This window comes from Pseudopodoces humilis, chromosome 2 (genome assembly GCF_049639895.1).
Source record: "Pseudopodoces humilis isolate 2021_Gansu_Grassland_sample_001 chromosome 2, ASM4963989v1, whole genome shotgun sequence".
Taxonomy (NCBI): domain Eukaryota; kingdom Metazoa; phylum Chordata; class Aves; order Passeriformes; family Paridae; genus Pseudopodoces; species Pseudopodoces humilis.
In genome coordinates this window covers 105,997,051-106,019,092 of record NC_142201.1, presented here as the reverse complement: position 1 = coordinate 106,019,092, position 22,042 = coordinate 105,997,051, and the positions used below count along the sequence as shown (strand labels likewise).

General features: G+C 37.2%; 1 protein-coding gene across 3 annotated transcripts in view; it reads left to right on the top strand.

Annotated features, from left to right (window-relative positions):
• The window catches only part of ROBO1 (roundabout guidance receptor 1), a 690,461-nt gene that overhangs the window by 266,368 nt on the left and 402,051 nt on the right, over positions 1-22,042 (top strand). The gene's annotated exons all lie outside the window — the stretch shown is intronic.

Here is a 22,042-nt window from a genome sequence, read left to right as displayed (position 1 = left end):
TTAAATTACCTGAATAATATTAGTTGCCAGACTTCAGATGAAATACAGTTAAGTTTACATTGAAATCTGACATGTGCTGATACAAATAGAGTGGGTGTAAGAATTGATAAGCAAGTGAGACTTGAGAACTCACTCCAGTTGGAACTCTGTCTTAAATTAATTTCAGAAACACTGCACGCTTCATTCTTTCCATCTCCTCTTTGAGATACATGACTTCTACTTGCAGATTGAGTTATGGCAGGGACACTGTATATTGAAGATTGCTAAACACTGTCATTCTAATGCCACGTTGAATTTGGAATTGCCTTGTTGTTCTGTGTTGGTTTGGAGGAATGGATATATCCATTTCAGCCCACATAAAAAGATGTTCTTCATAAAAATCTCCTCTTCCCCATACTGTTTCTGAAATGCAAGGCGAGGTATCTGAATTTTAAGAAGCTTTCAGCACTGTATCCACAGGGCTTTTGGGATATGATTAGTCCCACTAGTTGTGCTTATCAGAGCTGTGTGCAGCTGAGAGGAAACCACACGTATGTGCTGAGGGGGTCAGAGGGAAGCCACAAAGGCAAAGAAGGCAAAGTCCGGTTCCGCTCCCAGCCCTTGTCCAGTCCCTGAAGGAGCAAGGAGGAAGCCACAGCTGTGGGTCAGGGTTTTAATGTGGTTTATGGCACGGCAAACCAGCATTTCTATAAGTGAGAGGTACGTAAACTCTAGAGTATGAAAGTAATCTACAGTGCACAGCAAGTCTGTGACCCTTCCACAGCACAGCTTCACGTGTTCTCTATGCAGCCCATCACCAAACACTCAGGTAGAATTCTGTATGGCACTCTCACAGTGTCTTTTTCATTATTTTCTCAGCTCACATTTTCTATTGTGAGCCCTCATTATGAACAGCAGTGAGTTTAAACAGAAAATACAGTTTACAGGTGACTTTTCTGCCTGGAGCTAGGTGATTTGCATTGCTCTTACCTTTTAGAGTACATGCATTATTTGCTTGATAGTAGAAACAAGTTCCATTTATGCATTTACTGATTAATGGCCATAAAGGCAAAAGAATGCACATCAGGTGTTTGCATGAAGGTTTTTTGATGTGATAAAAAAATAGCAGTAAATTAGCAGTGAAGGATTTCAGTAGTTGAGAAGCCTAGCAGTTTCAGGAGCAAACATAGCCCTAAAAATGTAGGAGTCAATCTGAGAAAGATAGTGAAGGGAATCATGATTAGAAGTCCATTATAAATCCTGTCTATATAAAATAATTATTGTACTTAAGTTACATTGTGTACTAATTTTACAGGCATAATAAAAAAATCTTCCTCCACAACCAATGGATTTCCTTTAATTAAGACATACAGAGGCCTTTTCTTTTCAACTGTTAACATTTTTTTTAACAAAAGCATTTAAATAGAAATTTCAGCATTCCTTTGATTAGCAAGAGTAATATTAATTTTTACTGGATTATTGAAATATAAAAGAAGATTAATATTGCACTAATTGAAAAATAATACACAAGCAGTAGAACTTGTTGTAGCATCAGGAGATAAGAGTCTGCTCTCTCCTGGAATTCTGAATATCATTAAGAAATGCTGAGAAAGGAATTTCCAAAGTGCATTTGAAGTAATGCAATATTTATGATGATAAAGAATGTACCACATAATCCCTTGAGGCTCGTTGGCTGCATAATTAACATAGGTATAAATTAGATTTCAGTAAAATTGGATGACAATTTCATTTTTTTAAGTGAAAAGACAAAGATTCTACCAAAAGACAAGTATCAGAAAACTGAGAATCCGTAACTGCCTTTTTTCTAGCTAAGTAAAAATGACACACTGATGTGTCCAAGAGGCAAAAATGGCAGTGGGCTAAAGCTGCTCTAGTGTGGCTGATGGCTAAAAGCAGGAGATTGCTGACTGTGTGATAAAAAGCAATTGCTTCAGCCATTGATGAAATGGTTTGAATATTGCACTGATTGATTGTTTGCCCCCGTGAACGTGTGGCATCCCATTAAAAAGCCTAATAATCAAAGTCAAAAGTCACTAACTTTTATGGAATCCAACTAAAAATGTGGACTTGCCAGCTAAAGTTAATTGTGCAGTAAGATTTGTGTATAACCTTACATGTGGGCTTAAAAATTCCTTTTAGGAGTGAAATTAGAGGAACCAAGCCATCAATATGTCAAGTCATTATATATTGCCTTCTCATCTGCATGACCTGCTATCATGACACCACCACCCCATTAAAACATATTCATTTGCTGGTGCTGGCCAGAAGTGACACTGGCAGAGCAGGCATCAGTTTTTAGAGGTAAAACCAGGATACTTTAGAAATAAAATACAATTATCCACCACTGGCTACCTGAGCCTTTTGGCTTCTCTCCCAATATTGCTGACAGTCATCGTCATTTCCCAAAAGAGAGACGCTGTCAAAGTTGAAATCAATAAGATTTTAAGCACTGCCTTAAGAATAGTCAGGAGCTCCCTTTCTGATGCCTAAGTGGATGTAGGGAATGAAACCTTGACAAGAAATGTTTAGCCTAAAAATTTAAGAACAGTGTTCAGTTATAAGGTCCAAGTCTATGAAACAGTTTCTAGGTGAGAAGCTCTCTCATCTCTATGGATTGTCCATATGAAATAATCTCCTTGCAGCATAACAGGTATTAAATGAGGTGGTACTTGGTGGCTCATTGAGAAAAAACACACATTTTCCGTGGTATTTAAATCAACCATGGCTCTCTAGGAAGTTTTAAGATGTTTTTACCTGGTGGATCCTGAGATAGATGTTTTTATAAACTTTAATGCTTTCTGATAATTGCTGTGTATGAAAAGAATAAAAATACCAGATTATATTTTCATTTCTAACTATAATAAGCAATTATTGACACCCCTGTCCTTGGCAGAGTGTAAAGATTTATTAGCATCAGAAATTAATATTGATCAAAACTAGGATGGTGGGTCAATGAATACTAAATGAAGGTATTTTCATCTTCCCAAGGTTACACTAAGATTTTACTCCATGAATTCTGTCATCAAGATTTTCCTTCTGGTTTCAGCTATGCTGAAAATGTAATTACAGATGCAGGACTCTGGATGTGCTTTCATTTGCAACATTATATTTCAAGCAGTTTTAAGACAGATGGAAATTATTATCAAAATCATGCAAGCTTGTAGAAAAAAAAAAATAAAAAGAAGGGAGCATGGGGGGGGGACTGAAACTTTACTGTACTTAAAAAGTTTGCCTACACTGCTGTATCATTTCCTAGCCCTGACTGATAGGATAGTAAATGTGCTGGTGGTGAATTATCTAATGACCATCCACAAATACAGGTTGAGTTTGTGCACCAAGGCTCTACAGCCCCTACTGAGCCTGCATCACTTCCAGTCGTGGAAGCCTTTTGCAGAGCTGGGAGGTTGTTAGGTTGACATTGCCTCCACAGGTCATGGTTTCTCCTCCTTGTTCTTCAGGCTGCTTCTGCTCATCTCTTTTTTATTCTCTGGCTCTAGACTGTTTTCCTACAAATTATAATCAAGACTGTTATCACTGATTATGATCCCTAGTTTAAATCCTTTACTTTGGTGTAGATGAAGAAAGCATCCTTATAAAAGCAAATTTTAAAAAATCTATTTTAAGGTAGTGGGAAATAAATGGTTTGAAATGGTTTGAAATATTTACTGGTATAAAACACTTTCACTGGTATATCTTGACATTTTGAAATATTTCAGTTAGTGTACTTCAACAAAACTTACCTCTTGCAGCCTTATGTTAGAAATTAGAAGGGTCACTGAGTCCACACAGGGTTTCTGCAGTCACTTTTTTCGTACACCCTGAAGTTAGGAGAGGAAGGGGTCAATTTTTACTGGCTGTCACTCCTCTCTTATTTATCCTGGTGTTCTGGAAACTACTGAAGAATACTGAGGACAATAAACAATGCATTTATTCTGCTCCATTGCAGGCTAAGTTTGTCTGGACTTGAATTTGTGTATTCCTACAAAATGAAATTGATTTATTTTTTTTTAATAGCCAATGGTAGTACCTTGTCCATCATGCCAGCTAGAAAATAGGGAAGGTTTATATATCTGAGCCACCCTCTTGCTCATGGACTGGTTTTTGCAGCAATGCAATGACATGCTGGCATATGTATCAGGCTACATAGAAGCACAGTTTTACCTCAGTACCTTGCTGAATTAAGAGGTGTATTTTGCTTAAAGTCACTAATTCAATGAGAATTTTCTATTTTAATGCCATGTCTAAAAATTCAAGTACCAGAACTCAGTGCAAACACATGAGTTTGAGATGACAGATTTGCCTTTAGTGTTCAAGTTTGTTGTGTCAAGTCCCTGATTTGTATTCATTTCTTGTTTCCTTTCTTCATTCTGCATTTGTGTAAAAACTTAAAGTCCCTTATTCTTGCTGACTTTCTTATCTTAATTTCTCTTTGATCTTTTTTTTAGTTCATTTTTCCATTTTAACCTTTCAGTAGCTGTACATGTTGTTTAAAGCTGTTATTCTCTCCAAAAACCCCTTCTCTTTCCTCAAGATAATTTCTGTCCTTGAATAAATCTTTCAAAGTAGCTCAAGTCCCATTTTCAGAAGATATAATTACTTAGAAGCCTTTTCACTTGGAGAATCATTGAACTAAATATTAAGCTAATCCCATCAAATGACTTATATTCAAAACTCACTTCTGTATTCTTTAAAATTTTGCCTTCTTTTAATATTTCCAGTTGTATCTAGTCCTTTCCTCCCTTCCTTACCACTTTTTTGCCACACAGACTTCTGCTATTTTCATGTCTGTTTTCATTTTTCTGTCATATTAATTCCCATGGGTTTTTTGTATCTGTATCCTCTGTTTAATGGGTTTTTGTTGTTTTGTTTTTTTTCTTTTTACCCACTGGCATATTCAGCCTTCCCTTACTTTCATCTGGTCTTTCCTTTTAAATCTGTGCAAGAGTAATGGTGGTACCCTAACAAAGCAAGGGGAGAAAACAACACTGTAGCAGCCAAATTTAGTGTTTTATTCAGCTTCCCCACATGCTGTTCATGAGACACCCTCTTCATATCCATCTTCCAGCTCATTTCCTTGATATGCATGCTACACAAATGTCTCTTAAGGGAGAATTTGTGAACCTCAGCAAGGTAAGATGACAGCCTCAGAAGAGAAAAATTTAATACCTTCATTAAGCATGGCTACAAGGCAGAGATATTCTTTTATTTCTAGTGAATTCCCCTAACACCCTCTTTCCTAAGTTATTCTTTCTACAAAACAGTATGAAATTATCAGTCTTTTTTGCATTCATGGTAGCCTTCTACACTGTAAATTACAGCCTGAGATTTTTAACCTTTTCATTCCTTCTACAGATTCTGTTTTTTATCAGCTTTTACAGTAGAAAAAGTTATAAAGAATTATGCAATGAATTCTGAATCTCCCTAAAACTGCATTAATCTACAAGATCCATAATACGGATATTTTCTGTGGAAAGAAAATTTGTATCTATCTAAACCAAAACATCACAAGGAAGTAGTATAAATAAAAACTCAGTTAAGAGGTTATTCACCCTAAATTAACAACTGCTTTTAACTCCCAAAATGAAAGATAATGAAGCCTATGTATATCTTTTTCCCTGTATAGGACTATATAGTATATTATATCCATATATTAGTATGAGATGGATTTCAATTTAAAAAGAGGTCGCATCTTTTAATATTATACGGATTTATTAGTTCCAACTTGCCATTTCCAGTAGGAACACATACTTCTTAAATTAGGCCAGGACAGTTGATAGTTTTGTTAGAAAAGTGATAAAATTGATATGATTAAGTTATGAATTGTGAAATATTCCTGAGTGGAAGGTTTGCATGTGAGGAGCATCCTGAGGAGGCTTTGAAGATAAAGGTTTATGTGTATCTTAGCAAAGATGTGCTCTGATGGAGAAATGTCTCAAGGTGAAGGTTGTGTAGCCAGCTGTGAGTATCTGGTTAGCTGGATAAAGCAGGAATGAAGCTTCTTGGGAGTTAGCTGTAAATGCAAGTATTTTTAAGCTTGTTTCCTTATGTAGAATTATCGAATAGTTTGAGTTGGAAGGGGCATTTTAAAGGTCATCTAGACCAAATCCCTCTGTACACATATGCATTTTGTAGACCTGATATTTTAATTATAATGTTATTATATGTCATATAATGTTATAATTATAATTTGTAGATTTGATATTTTAATTATAATGTATAAGTTGCTTAATTTCTTCTACTGTAATGTATCTTGGATGTCAAGGCTGACAAGCTACAGGTATATGAGCACAAGTCTTAAAATTAGGGACCTGGACAATTCTTGTGTTCTGGTATTAACAAAAGGCAATAGTCAATATTGGAAGCAGGCATCCTTCTCATGTGGTTTCAAGAGAGTTTGAAGCTGGTCAGGCAAAGCACTGGTGTGAAAGAAGACTTTTTCCAATTCCTTGACTTGCTGCTCTTCAGCACAAAACTGCAAGAGTAAGGGCAGTCTATGGATCCTCTTTCCAAGGATGTGTCTACTGAATTGGTCTGCATTAGTCCTGAGTTAGTTATTGAGAATTTTTTTGCTTATCACTTCAGATTTAATCAATTGCTGAATTGATAATATGCATTTCTATATGTTATAGTTTCATTTCTAAAGCAGGGCAGTCAGGATTTTGATAAAGCTCTCTATATATATATCTTTATATGCATAAATTTAAAAATCAGCTTAGTAATACCTAGTGTATTTTCAGCTGATAGAAATCCTTTGTCACTATTTTAATTTCCCCTCAGAATTAAAGGTGTTTATATTTTTCATAAAAAGGAAATGATAGAAAAGAGTGTAAAAGAGTGCAATTTTTTCTAGATTTTTTTGAAATATCATTTCATTCTATATAAGTCACATTTTTTTCTTTTTCTTCATATATAGCCATAGGATAAAGGTATACTCTTATCACTGCAATTGATATCATATCATAATGTCACATAATGTTCTCTTTTTTGTTTCTATTTTAGTGCATTTTTAAAATAATTGTGGACAGCTGCTACTGAGTAAAATATTCACCCTTTTTTTCTCCCAAGTGTGTCTTGCTCTGAAAACAAATTGGCAGAACTTCATGTTGATATGTATATACATTCAAAATAGAAACACACCCAGCATGATCAAAAATTAATGCAAGGTTATACATTTTTAGCTGTAAAAAAAGGGTAAAACGCATACAAAATTGTGAAAATATTCATTTCCTAAAGCAAAACCAAATTAAGATACATTTACCCATGGGAATTTTATTCAACAGTAAGCTATTTTCCTAAAAGTCTTGCTTTAAATAAAATTCCTTCCTTCCTTCCGCCACTTCCATCACTTCCGCCACTTCCTTCCTTCCTTCCTTCCGCCACTTCCTTCCTTCCACCACTTCCTTCCGCCACTTCCTTCCGCCCCTTCCTCCCTTCCTCCCTTCCTCCCTTCCTCCCTTCCTCCCTTCCTCCCTTCCTCCCTTCCTCCCTTCCTCCCTTCCTCCCTCCCCTCCCTCCCCTCCCTTCCCTCCCTTCCCTCCCTTCCCTCTGTCATACCTGTAGCTCAAAGATCCCAGATGAATTAGAACAAATAATTAGAAACCCATCTCCTACTGGAAAAAAAACAAAGTCATGCGTGGAACTGCATCAATACGCTAACACAGCATTAATGCCTTCTGGTATAACAGGTATTGTGCTTATTTTAAACCAAAGAACTCTGAACATGGTTTGTCTGTGATACAGTTTTATTTCAAGATCAAGTTCAGATGTTGTATATCACAACAACTGCTCCATGAACTCCTGAGCTCCTGTGCAAGCCCCAGTTCAGGCTCTCTGAGTGTGCAGCTGTTCTGTCAGTACAGAGCACTACAATTACATGCAATTTTAGGTTTTCCTGTGTTTAGGTACCAGGAAAAAGTCACTGCATATTGTTCCCCCCTGCTTCATTGGAGCACGTTTGTGCTTTGAAGCAGAGGTTTTTTTAACATCACAATTTTCTCATTTCTTCTGTACTGTGCTAGTGGATGTGGGCTATTTACCATTTTTCTACCTTCCAGACTCTGGACTCCTTATGAATAGAATATTTCTCATTTAATTTCATTCTTATTTGGAAAACTTTTTTTTTTTTTTTTTTTTTTTTAGAAATAAAAGGAATAAATGTTTCTAGACATATTCAGTATTCAGCTTTAAGTTTTTGAGAAAATTAAGCTGACAGAAGTTTCCTTTGTCCTATTCTGGTTCTTTTTTAGAGCATGGAATGTCATTGGTAATCAGTGATTCATTGAAGTGTTATGAGTGATCTGAGGGGAAAATTGTACAGGTTTTTTGTAATTTTTCTTGTTTGGTTGCTTGTTTTTTGTTAAGGAAAGGAACTGAAAACAAAATTCAGAAACCTTAGACTCTCCAGGGTATAGAATCACATTGACAGTCTTCAAGGTTATTATGAAGCTGAAAAGCTTTTATTCTGCAGCTATATCTGGCATAACAACCTTTGCCTGAATAATGAAAGCATAAACAATTTCTAGGTGGGCCTCAGGAAAAGAATCATCTGCAGCATCACAGACCATTAGCAGTGGATGTGATTGCCTCAACAAACTAATAGGAAAAGGAGAAAACTTTATCTCCAAGTCTCTTAAGCTTGAGCAGTGATTTTCTTGGTCTCTGCATGGTGAATAAGTTTCTCTTTCAACTGGTCTCAGCTTCCGTCTTGTTCCTGTGCTTGTTCTCAGCGCTCTTGTTCCTCTGTTGTGTGAGATACAGTGAGCTGAAAAGCTCAGAGGTTCCACCTGTACTGTTTTTCATTGGGGTGTTGTGTGACGTGTGACTACTTTTATTCATCTCTCTTAAAGATCAGCATGGTCTTCATCCCTGGCCCTACCTGTTGGTCAAAACCTTGCCAGACAGTTTTTAAGGAAAAAACCTTTACTTATATTTTCTATTTGCCTATCTGACAAATTGCCAATGAAACCAGTTTCACTGTACTTAAAAGCTTAAACTACAGTTGAAAAATGAAATATTCTATGGAAGCACATCTTCTAGTATGATGAAACACACTCTAGACACATATCTGTAGTATGAGGCTGTTGTTCCAGATCACAGAACCAGAGGCTATTGAGATTGTTACGTGGTTATAGCAATAAGAGAACAAATTTGTGTGCACCACATTGTGATAGCTCAGTTGGATACTTCAGCTGATTCTGCTGACTGCTGCATGTGATGCCTCCTGAGAGAGCTCAGCAGATGAAGAAAGTGGTTTTTGTAAGGTGCACATTTCTTTTAATGATGGAAATACTGTTCAGTCTAATTTCCTAGGAAGAGTTGCATTTGAGGCCTTGTTATCTTAATAAGGCAACTTGTACAAGACAGTTTTGTTTAAAACTGGAATTTTACAGGCCTCTGCTTCTGGTGATCAGATTACCTTTAACTCTTTTTAAAACAGGAAAAAGAGTTTGGCTTTGTTGTTGTTTGTTATTTTGGTTTGGGGTTTTGTATTTATTATTCCAAAGGTGGTTATATGCACTATTTGTGTCTGGTTCTAGTAGCAGCTGAAGATCAAAATAGCACCATAACTGATTACTTTGGAAGAAAATCTACAGCTTCATTTTGTAATTCTCACTGAGGTAAAAGGATTTGATCATATAAAGATTTCCAGATGAACATAACATTCCCAAATTCAATGTGTACACTTGTCTATGTAATAGTGTTAAGAGGAGTTTGTTTCTTCAGAGAACGTAGCTTTTCAGTTAAAATTCAGTCTTTGTGCTCCATCAGTGTTTTTGCTTGCATCTGGTGTACAAATTGTGTTCTTTTTTATCGATTTTACGCTTTTACCTTTTACTAGACGAGCATGTCACGAGACTTACAGAAGATCCAGGGTGGCTTGTGAGCACTGTAGTAAAAAGGGCTGAAAGCTTTTCTTTCCTTCCTTATGGAATTCAGTGTTGAAACCGAGGCATTTAAGTACAGTTGTTGAAAACCTTCTGTTGTGAGCTGAGCTTGAAAAGAAAACAATACTATAGCGAGTCACTTGTTCTTTTATTGCTTCTCCCTGTGCAACCTGCTTTTAGCTGTTTATTTTATGCTGATTAAACAGACTCCTTTCATTAACTTCACTTCCTTAGATATTGTTTCTTCTGCAAACAAGGCAAGTGCCAAAAATAGTCATCTTTTGAGCTTTGTTCAACCTGAACTTTTGCTAAGTCGTTCCCATGTACTCTGTACATAATAACTATAATGGGTTTTTATTAGTCTAATCATTCCAGCACAGAAGAAAGATATTTAACCAAGTCAAAAGCATGTTTGATAATACATGCTAGAGAAGTATAAGCAGCTGGTTAGTCTAAGAAAGAAAAGCAAAACATACTAATATATATATATATTAAAAAAATTCAGCATAGTTTTTAGACCCTTCTTATTTGTTTTTTCTACTCCTCCTTTGCATTACCTTCCACCTTTCCTTAGGTGTGAGCCTGGATTCATGTACCACAGAGCTGGAGTTGGGATGTATAAGGAAATACAGGAGGTAGGCATGGATATCTAAAACACATGTATGTCACTACTGGGTCAGAGCCAACTGCCTCTCTAATCAATAATAGGTGGTAAATTAATAAGTTATGATCTATTAATTCATGTTTAGCAATACCTTACCTTGTATTTTCCTACCACTGTGGCTGGGGTGTATAATTTAGGATGGAAAGTGTTATTTAGTATCTTAATTCCTTTTAGATCTGGCAAGCTGACATGCTGACCTTGATCAAGTTAATTGTTTAAAGACATGCTGGTCTAGTGATTCTCCTTTCCTGCTTGTTAAAAGCATTGCCAAGCTTAAAATTAAAGAAAACAATACAGTTTGTTATTGCATTGTTATTTTTCTCATTTAGCTTCTTAATTTGTATCACTAGCAGTAAAAACAAAACCAAAAAACCACATTCAGAGCTTTTTTACTCTAAATATTCTCACTCCTGAATACCTGAATTCACATCTTTTACAGTCAATCAAAGCATGCAAAGTTTTATTCCACACTGACTCTTAATCAGTGTTTGGATGCAAAATTAGTGTGCACTTATTGCAGTGTTTCTGCTGTTCTTATTGTAATTTAGTCTCACATTTCACTACTAAATATACCTATTCTAGATAATCCCATGTGTTCTGATATAGCTACTAATTTATTTTTTTTAACTAGTCTTCTGTATTAAAGGGTTCTAAACTGTGCCATCTACAGTTTATCTGATTTATTTCAAAGTGAATGGGGCTAATCTTAGGTTTTCCAGGTCTATAGAAAAATCCTATATTTCTGATTAAATCAAAGTGAAGCTGTCCCTTATAGTAGTATTTTTCATGTAAAAGAATTTTTGTACATGTTAGTTGAGCAAACCCAAAATTAGTGTCTGTATATCAATCTATCCTTGAATTCACTGAAACACATCCAATAGAAACTCAAACATGTCCAAGAAGCATTGAACCAACATTTATTTATTGTCCTGGCTGCATACTACAGTAAAAAATAGTTGCTCAAGTGTTTTGTACTTCCTGTAGCTTTGAGCAAGAAATACTGGATTCTTAAAAATGTATGCAAGACTCTTTCCAAGTAACAGGTGCCTGGGAGAAGCTGGATGAAATAATTAAGTAGACTTCAGGAATTTATTTTCCATTTAGCCATCCAATCAAACACAAAGATATAGTTTAGAAGAAATAAAATAAAAAATTGAAAAAGTAATGAAAGTCTTAGTTGACTTAAATCTTCTGTCAAGGTCAGTGACAGATTTACTTTAGCTTTTACAGAAAAAGCCTTTAGGATAATCTGGAATTATTTAAAACTAATACTGCATTTTATTATCAAGCCATCTGGGAGAGAGTAAATATTATTATTATTAAGTCATTAATGAAAATGAGTAAAGCAGTTCATAAAAACCTAACTGCATATGTTTTTCTACAGCCCCTTTCTTTTTATATTTTCAATAAAGGCCTTAATGGTAGAAGTCTTGGCCGAGGGTAAATTAAATTTTAGAAATACCTCTTATTTTCAAATAAGAAAGTTGGTATATAATTTTTGATCATTGAATTACCAGTACTAAGTGAACTACAAGGCTTCTACCCTCCTCTTTCACTTTCTTTCCACTCTCTCTTGTCATCCTTACCGCAGCTTTTCTCTGCCTGCCTCTGGCTTGTTGGAGAAGCTCAAGGGTGGTGGCTGTGGGTCAAAGCTTGTTGTTGCTGCAGTGCCATTCACAGTGATTATCTAGGACTGGAATCTTCAAAAGTTATAAAAATATACGAGTAGGGTGGGCTGCCACAACAGTAGGAATAATATGAGGACAATCTTGTGAGGGCCAGGATGTTTTGGGAATGGAGCAGTGGGTGCTCGTGCTCACACTCAGGAGTGGGGGAGTGGCAGAGCTCAGCACAGTTTGTGGGTCCCTTGCTTGGATTATTTTGGTCCATCTGTTCACTCTAACTATTGAGCTGCTGATGAAGAAGGGTAAATCATTTTTGTTCCTCATCTGCAAGGTGAGGAGCCACAGCATTTCTGTGATGAGTGAATGTAACTCCGATATAAAACACTGCAAGAGGCAAGAAGCTTTATTTTGTCAGGTGTTTTAGGATGGAAAGAAAAAAATTCTGGACCAGATCTGAGGAAGGTTAACCACAAAGACCAAAATTAGGAGGGGCCTTACTCATTCACCTCACTCCTTAACCCTGTGGTACTCAAAAGCTGTTCCTTAGCTCTGTACAAAATATCAACCTATTCTTGAAAGAGTAGGCTTGATAATTTGAATGAAATCCATTAAGAAAATTATTGATATTCTAGACCAAGGTGAGCATGTCTTGCTGACACTTTCAACAAACCTGGATGGGAGATGTAGTTTGTTTCAAACTTTGGAACTTTAACACAACCTTAGAGGACACTGAAAAATTGAAAGGAAATCTTTCGTTCTGCAATTTTGTCTTTTACTGTAAATTCTGAAGATCTCTAATTTCCTGATTCTAAAGCAAAATGCAGTATTTCCATTCAAATTACCATATTTTTCTAGCACCATACAAAAGTATATAAACAGACATACTCTTGCTCTAAAAAGCACTGAACAGACTGTTGAAGGTTTCCCTCCCATTTTACTTGTCTGATTTATAGCTGGAGTTGGCAGCAATGTCTATAGCTAAAGTTTCTTAACACTTTCTGTTACCACGTCTGTTTTCAATTGCTTATAATTTTGCCAGCTTCAGCTGCTTCCCAGTGTTTTAAGACCTTTTGGCTTGGCCAGTGGTTTTGAGCTTTTATGATACTGGTGAGTTCCTTCAGAAGTTTTATGGACCTCATCCCAAGCTGATCTAAATTTGTGTAACTTGAACACTGGGTTTAGCTATACTTTCCTGGATATAATGCTGCAGAAAGAAGCCCAGCTGGTTTTATTTATTTTTTAGAGAGTTGTGATGTGAATGAGAATGAGACAGACAGTAAGGAAAATTGGGAGGAAGTTGGGCTGGAAACTCTACAGTCATGACATGTAGTAACTTCTTTCTATTATTCTGCCTTTTCATGTTGCACAAGCATGTGGATTCCATTTGACTGCAGCCAGCAGCTCTGCCCTTCATCGAGCTCAAATTTCTTGCTATTGCAAAAGCAAGCCTGAGGGGGTTACCCTAAAGGAGGAAAACTTCAATAAGTAACCTGGTGCATTTTTCACTGAATTCCTACACAGAAGAGGTAGTAGAAAAAGCTGCCTCATTTATTTTAGTAGTCCTATATTGGGTTCCCCAAAACTGAGCACTCCTGTTTGAGAGAGTTGCTGTCCTGTAGGAGAGGCTCCTCTGGGATTAGTGAATTCCTGCAGTTTATGTGCCATATCCCCATGTCTGCAGCAGGAGGTTCCCCTTCAGCCTGGGTGCTGAGAATGGCAGCACTAAGTGACAAATACTCCAGGGGGAACAAGTCTGATCCAGCAGAGTGAGTTGTTCACTTCCAGTGGCTGCAACGGGAATGCACACATGAAGGGGTTCACATGTTTAGTGCATTAATGGTTGATGTGGATTTTTTCTTTATTTTGTGTGTGGAGAATGCCAATTTAATCAGGAGAATTTTGAGTCCTGCCATGTCATTTTAGCTTAACTGTATTTAATACATTCACCCTTCTTGTGATTTCAGCTTTTGGACTTCCTCCTGTTTTCTTAACATCTCTTTATCCTTTAGTGATCCTAAAACAGTAGTCTGTTATTCTGAGTCTGTGCTTGCTCTACTGCAGGCATGTATGGGTTAAAGCAGAGAAAGTCTCAGTGTAGTATACTGTATTTATTTAATTTCCAGTACTTCACTGAAGGTGTCAGTATTTTCAAGGAGACTCCAGTGTTGCTGAAACTGTCAGTTTTATGTAGTCAGTGCTATGGTTAAAATACACATGCAACAAGTTAAAGAGGATACTTAATGAAATCCTCCATTAAGGTCCAGTTTACTTCTCTGAGCCCGTAGTGTATAGGGCACATGTACTTAGTGATGCAGTAATTAAACCAAATTGTTACATATTTTCTTTTCAAAAGGGCTGTGGGTAGGGTGCTTGGACAGGAACAGAACCAGCAGCATTTTCCTGTCAAAAAAATCTGGTTTAGTTAGACCATGTTATAGACATTATATTCTGCAGGATTGAGTAACTTACTAGGAAAATTTATCCAAAGGAAGAAAAAAGACATGCACAAAAACATTATCATTAGCCCAAGTCCAATATCAAGTGTGGTTCTCATGGTGCCAGCACCACTGTCCTGGCCTGACACACAGAGGAGAAGAGATGTTTTTAGTCAGCATTGCAGCTGCCTGGCAAACAGATTGGAAAGCTGCTTTCAGGCAGAATTTCTGCCCATGAAACTACTTTGTGAAAGGTATTGATGGCTAGTGAATTTGTTTAGGCCTACAAATCAATACTTTGATATTATCAGTGCATTCAGCTGTTCCCACTCTGCTCCCCAGGAGAGCCAGTACCAGAGTGATCTTTGTAAGTGGTGTAAATTTGTAGAGGGAAAACCATCAAATGACCCATGAGAGTAGCAGAGTTGCCTCTCAGGAGGCTCAATTTTTATTAATTTATAAAAAATATAATGTCTAGATCTAAGACCTCCTGAATGTGCCTGATGTTACCTGGATTCTTGAACAGACCATGTCTTCAGCTTGGTCTTCCAAACACCATTGTAATTTTTCCAAACACATTACTTTTCTCTCTTTACTCTTCACCATTAAGGATTATATTTCTTTTCCTTGTCCTCTGATAAATTCCAGGTGTACTCCTTAACTGAATGCATCTTTTAGTAGCATTATCAATGCCTCTTGCTCTAGGTGGATGCAGAATTTCACACTGTTGGGTTCAGACAGGCTGAGCTAGTAGAATGAAAGATTAATCATGGCTTGGTTTCTAGGTACTGAGGCCTACTTTCAGACTCCATTTCGAAGTTTTGAATTGTTTAAATAAATTTTCTTTTTGTGAAGAAAAAGAGCACGGTTCAGAGCGCAGTTACCTTCTCTTGGCACATAGCTTTTCTGTCCTTGACCCATTTCCTCTGACTCTAGAGGACTCCAGCACACCTGGCAACTCCCTTTTGGGAGAGCAATCTGTAAGGCTCATTCTTCTGTCTGAGAGTCATGATGAGGGTGGACTCCAGCTGAGCAACCTGATCTAGCTGAAGATGTTCCTGACCACTGCAGGGGGTTGGAACTAGATGACTTTTAAAGCTCTCATTCAACTCAGATGATTCTGTGAGCCTGTGACTGCACCCAGCAATGTTCCCTGGAGAGCCTCACTTTACCAGTATATGGAATACCATGTGCTTGTTCTCAGCTTTTGAAATTAGGTGAGTTAGGATGTAACTGGAAAACAAGGGTGTAGCTGATCAAACTGATGCTTGGTTGACCCCTTAGTAAACCAAAGCAGTTCAGAGTGGAACAGAAAAGTAATAACCAGTTGAGGGAATTAGTGATGAGCCATATCAGCCTGCTGTGAAGTCAGATCAGTACCGCAGTCAGTGTGAGAGAGGCACAAGCACATGTCTGGGAGTAAGAGGGATAATCAGGAGACAGTGAAGGAGTAGGTGACCTGTCTCTTACAGTAGTAGCCTTTTAGGTCAGCTGAGCTGTCTTGCCTGCCATGGCTCTGAGTTTTACAGCCTTTTTATGCCAAGACAGACATGCAGTATAGAGTGTGTGACCCACAGTCTGGCCCATCTTGTTCTTGAGAAAAGTCTCCTGGAAGAAATAGAATTTGAACTAGAAAGCAAATTGACTCTCTTAACAGACCGTGAAGTGATGACAGGCTGCTTTTAAAATAAACAAAAATCCAAACCACCCAAAACTCACACTTGATTTTGTATGTTTTTTGGACTTAAACTCCCCCAACATGTGTAGATGTCGTACAAAATATTACATTTTTGAGAATGTTTCAGATCATCAGTCTGTTACTTGCAGGATTAAAAATATGTCTTAAAAGACATTATGATCTGTCTGGAAGGCTGGTGAAAATGTATCCTTCTCATAGCTGTTAATCTCCACATCTGCCCCTCTAGAATGCTTTCATGTGATCTGCTCCTGTTGTTTTTTAAGCTTATGTGACTGATGCTAGATAAAGATTATATAGATCAAATGGGAAAGGAGTATGATTATTTTACATACAATATAAAATTCAAAAAGCATGCTTTCATCTACCCACTCCTTTTTAAAAAAAAAAAGGAGGTGGGGGAAAGAAAGGTGTCAGACCTTACTCAGAGGATAATTATCTTCTCCTGCACAGTGAGTTATAGAAGAAACATTGAACTCATCAATATGAGAATATCCCCCGAAGTTATAATGTGGAAAAAGTAGAGGGTTGAAACTAAGAACAAAGGCTTGTCAGACTAAAATGGATACAGCTGTGTGTACAATTTTAATGCTGTTCATAAGGAATTAAGACTAAGACTTCTACCAAACTAATTGTGTGATCAGTGAAGTGGACATTTCTGGAGTTTAGAAATGCAGCAATAGCAGTGGTGGGGGTAGGGGCTTTTCTCAGCAAATTTGAACTCCTCATCCTTGTTTAAGTATGTTATACTAATGCTGCTTGCATTGTGAACACTGACACTCAGTGGGCCAAGGTTTTCTGTGAGCCTCATGTCTGAGATTGCAGCAGCTGTTGGGATGTTGGGAGGTGCACAGACACTAAAAGCAGCCCTGCCCTAAAACCTCAGAGAAGCATGGCAGCTATTATTTTATGCAGTCAAATCTTTCAAAAGGAAAACTTCTTTTTTTTTCTGTGTTTTGATATTATTAAGTGATTTCCTGAGCTACTTCTTATGGAAAGAATACTTAGTAATTCAAGACATGCAAAGCAGAGGAGGGATTCTGCTTGAGAAAACCACTTGCAAATTCCTGTTAATTTTGCACACAATTAATGTGGTGTTGGCCTTTCTCAGTGCTAGTCAATATGATTGATGGATTTCTTTCAGGGCAGTCGATTTAGTTTATTGAGGACTTTTAAACAGTGACTGATAGCTCTGTAAGTCAGAGAAAGAATAGTTTAAAGGACTGCCAGAAGTAGTACTGAATATAAAATAGCACTCTTTTGAGATTGAAATTGTACTAAAAAGTTTCATGTAAATCATTTATGAGAAAGAATGTATAGCCAGAAAGTTTTCAGTCTTGTTTAAAAGTGCATTAGGTTAGGTGGATTTTTTGGTTGGTTTGTTTGTTTGATAGGATGAAAATAACTTTGGTTTTCTGTATTCCTAATCAGTTAACATGTTGCAGCAGCATTCTAAATAAAGTTAAAATGTTACTACTGGAAATAGAATGGTACATTTACCTCTCAGAAAACAAAATGTGTAATCTTTGACGATTCTTTAAAAGCATTAACTTTTTATCAGATAGATGATATTTTTTTTAAATGAAAGTGATAGGAACCCCCAAAAATCTACAGCTGTGGGATGTTGCTTTCCAACTCCTGCACAGCTTACTACAGGTGTCTTGGTGGTGAGAATTCCACTGGCAGCCATAGAGCAGGAAGGCACCTTTAGAAAATATACCTGGTCAACCTCCTGCTGAGAGCAGGGTCACCTAGAGCATGTTGTTCAGGGCCATATCCCATCAGGTTTTGATTATGTCTGGGGATGAAGAGGACTTCTTCAGGATTTTGTAATTATTTACTTAAAATAAACTCTGTTCTTGCTACTGGTTGTTGTAAATACTATTGTGAATTTAGCTCTCCCCAGGTACTGCAGATTGAATTCAGGTGAAACACTTGACCAGTACTGTCTGGGAGCTACACACAATTTCACAAGATATGTGTCCCTTTGTACATTTTCATAATTTTAGCTGGCATTTTTGTGGGGATGTGATGTCACAAGCACCTGCGATCTCTGTAAAGGCAGAATGAAACACTAGTGGAAGTAATCCAGCTCATCTTTCTACTTTGGTCTGCAAACTTGGTTCTTTCCTAGTTCCATGCTTAGTTCTACTGTGTGGGTATATCTTCCACCATATACAAAATTTTGTCTGACTAAAAAGAAGCCCAGCATCTGGGCATCTGCACTGGGCACAAAATGTCCATATTTCCACTGAAAATTTAAAAGCATAAAATAAACTGTTTGAATATTTTTTTTTTTTTTTTTTTTAACTTTTCTCCAGATTTTGGGGGAATGAAAGTGTGGAGGTCTACATCCATTTCTGTGAGGATGCAATGAACGTCATAAAGCAGACAGATCTGTTTGTGGTCTTTAGGAAATTTCCTTACCCTAATTAATAAAAATGCAGCATTTTCCTTTCTAAAAACAGTGTTACATTGCTGGGGTTTATATCAAAAGACATCTATGCAGCAAATTAAGATGTTTTCCTTTCTTTTGTTTCCTTAATAAGAAAAAAAGAGGTTTCTTATTAAGAAATAAAATTTTTTGTTTCAAATTTGCCATGATTCCCTGTGGATTTTCATGGTTTATATTTTGTGATGCCAGGGATTGAGACAGTGATGGACTTTGTGGACATTCTAGAGCAGGAATTTTAGTCATTGACCAAAGGCCAGGTAAAAACTTATAGGAATATTCATAAGGTATTTCATAAGGTATTTCATATGAACAGAGGATTTCCAAGTAGTAAATGTCATCTTTTGTCTTATTTGCACCTACTTGAAATAAATGTACAAATCTGATGTTAAACAGAATATATGTCAATTATGTTGGCATTTGTGCCTGCTAACAATAAGTTCATGAGCTGGAATATGAAGCTATTGGATAGCTAGGAAGTAAAAAAATGTTATTACTTCCTTTTACACAAATTTGACAGGATGCATGGCTCATTTGTCAGAGTTCCTTCTTGTCCTTCTTTGTGTGATGTTGCATTGCTAGAGCAGTTGATCAGTGACCTGTACAAATCAATGGGCTGCCTTTCCAATATTTGACAGGGGGGTATGGATGGGTTGCATGCCATTAGTGGGTTTCTCTGTGCTGCTAATGAATATTCTTGACCACAAGCCACCAAGGATCAGAGAACAGGAGGCAGCAAAGGGCTGCTTTTCTCTTACACTTTCTTTGTGTCTGTCTCGTGACACCTTTAGGCTTGTAAGCTAAAAGGAGTGGCAGTTCAGGCTGATAATTTCTGATCTCCTGTGACATCAGTAGGTCTTGTGGTTAAATATATGTGAATAAAGAGGGGCAGAGGAAGAAAAAATTATACATTGGAGAAAATGGCCTTATTTTTGGAGGTGTTCCTCCCTTTACTTCCTTCAAATGTACTTCTGTAGAAAACTCCTTTATTATACAGGAACCTTCCTGCCATTTGCTGCCTGGTGTTGTTTATGTGTCCCTGGTATAGTGCACTGGCATCTTGATGTCTGAGTTTCCATGATTTAACTGTGGAAGGGCTGTTCTTCAGATCATCAATTTACTAGTTTCAAAGCATCAGAATGTGTTAAGGGCTTCACTTTAAGAAATAATGGAAATTTATAAATCAGTTTGGATAGGGTAAGAGTTTTGGCTCCAGGGAAAAGGCTTGTTGGGGATTCTTCAGTTCTTTATTAAACTAAGTGACACAGTTGGAAACTACAGATTCCTTGGCTCTCAGGCACCAAGGTCAGAAACAGCAAACTTTAAGCTAATCACAGAAGAGAAGAGTTGCTTCAAGTTTAACTTAATTATATTAGGGAATTAAAGAGAAAACTCTTGTTGGTACTTTTTAGAGCAGAGGTGAATGTGAGAGAGTGGAGACTCGATAAAGTCATAGAAAGTCTTTAATGCTTTGTAAATGATAAGTACTGAGAAGAGCAAAATGCTTTTAATAGCATATCTCTTGCTGTCAGGAAGAATAGTTCTGAGACCAAAAGAGGTACCAAAGGCTGGCTTCCTCAGTCTCTAAAGATGTATACACTCCCCTTCATCCCTGCAGCTTATCTCCCTACCCAATTTCCCCTATATTTTTATTAAAGTCAGTGCTATTTGCACTATCTTCATATATTTCTTAGTAAACTCTTAAGCCCTCCTGAAAATTCATTATGCTTTCACTAGCTCTTAAAAGCAACAGGTTTTGCAACAGATTGATGCTGTTTGATCAAAGAGAAATTATTTAAACTAAAAGGTTGGTGTTAGAAAAAATTGTTTTTGCTAGAGGCTTCTTGGGAGCGTTCTGTTTTTTCTACAGTTCTATAAATACACATATTTCTACCAAAAAAAACCTATTTAATCACCTACCATCTAAATTATACAAAGATATGGTAATAAAAAAAAAAACAAAAAACAACAGGAAAAAAGTGTGGCCTCTTTGAAATGACTAAATAAAAAAAAAAAATACAGATCTGTCTCTGCTTTGTCTTTTAGGAGAATTAGGGAAGGGAACATCAAGCAGCCATAATTTTTTGTTCACTAAATTTGGTAATGTAAAGACATTAAATAAAGTAGTTGTTTAAACATGGTTTCATTCATGTTATGTTTATAATGAGCTTCATGTAGGTGATATCAACTAAGAATTTTATATGTTTATTGATTTGGGTTGGGCAGAAAGAACTGCAATAAAACAGTATAGTCCAAAAAGGGTTAAAAGAAGTGCTGGAAACTAAAAAGCAGTTGTTTGTGACCCTAATCACTTTTTAAAATTAATTTGACTGAAAAACTAGAGGCAATTAATATGAATCTGACAAAGTGTAAATGGGTGAACTAAAGGGCTGCCTAGAACTTCTGACATAACCAAAGAGACTCCAAAGCAGAATTTTGATTACTAAAAACTTTATCTTCTTAATAGCACAGAGCCATTTTCCTAGCTTTTCCAAGCTTTGTGAGTAAAGCAGATTTTTAGGATGATTTTGCTTAAGTCATAGTGTCATAGAATATTTGGGCTGGAAGGGATCTTCAGAGGTCATAAAGTCCAGCCCCTCCCTTCAATGAGGAAGACCATCTTTAAGTAAACCAAGTTGCTCAAAGTCCAATCCAGACTGACCTTGAATATTTCCAGGGATGGGATAACTACTTGTTCCAGTGTTTCACCACTTTCCTTGTTAAAAGTTAATTGCTCATATCTAGTCTGGACCTTCCTTTAGGTTAAAACCATTGCCATCTGACTCATTTTGTCACTATAGGCCCTACTGAAAAGTCTGTGTCTGTTTTTTATGGGGAGAAGGTCATGTTTGTGGATGAAAAGCTCAACATGACTTGACAATGTGCATTTGCAGCCCAAAGGACAACCATAACCTCCATATCCTGGGCTCATCCAAAGCCCCATGGGCAGCAGGGCAGGGAGGGGATTCTGCCCCTCTGCCCCTCTCTGCTCAGACCCCACCTGCAGGGCTGCATCCAGCCCTGGGCTCCCAGCACAGGAAGGACAGGGAGCTGCTGGAGCCGGGCCAGAGGAGACACCAAGGTGATCAGAGGGATGGAGCAGCTCTCCCATGAAGACAGACTGAAAGGGTAGGGGTTGTTCATCCTGGAGAAGAAAAGGATCTGGGGAGACTTTATTGCAACCTTCCAGTAAAGAAGGCTGGAGAAGGGCTTTTCACCAGAGCATGCACTGAGAGGACGAGGAAATGGCTGTAAGATGGAGGTCTCCTTGTAGCCTTCTGGTCTC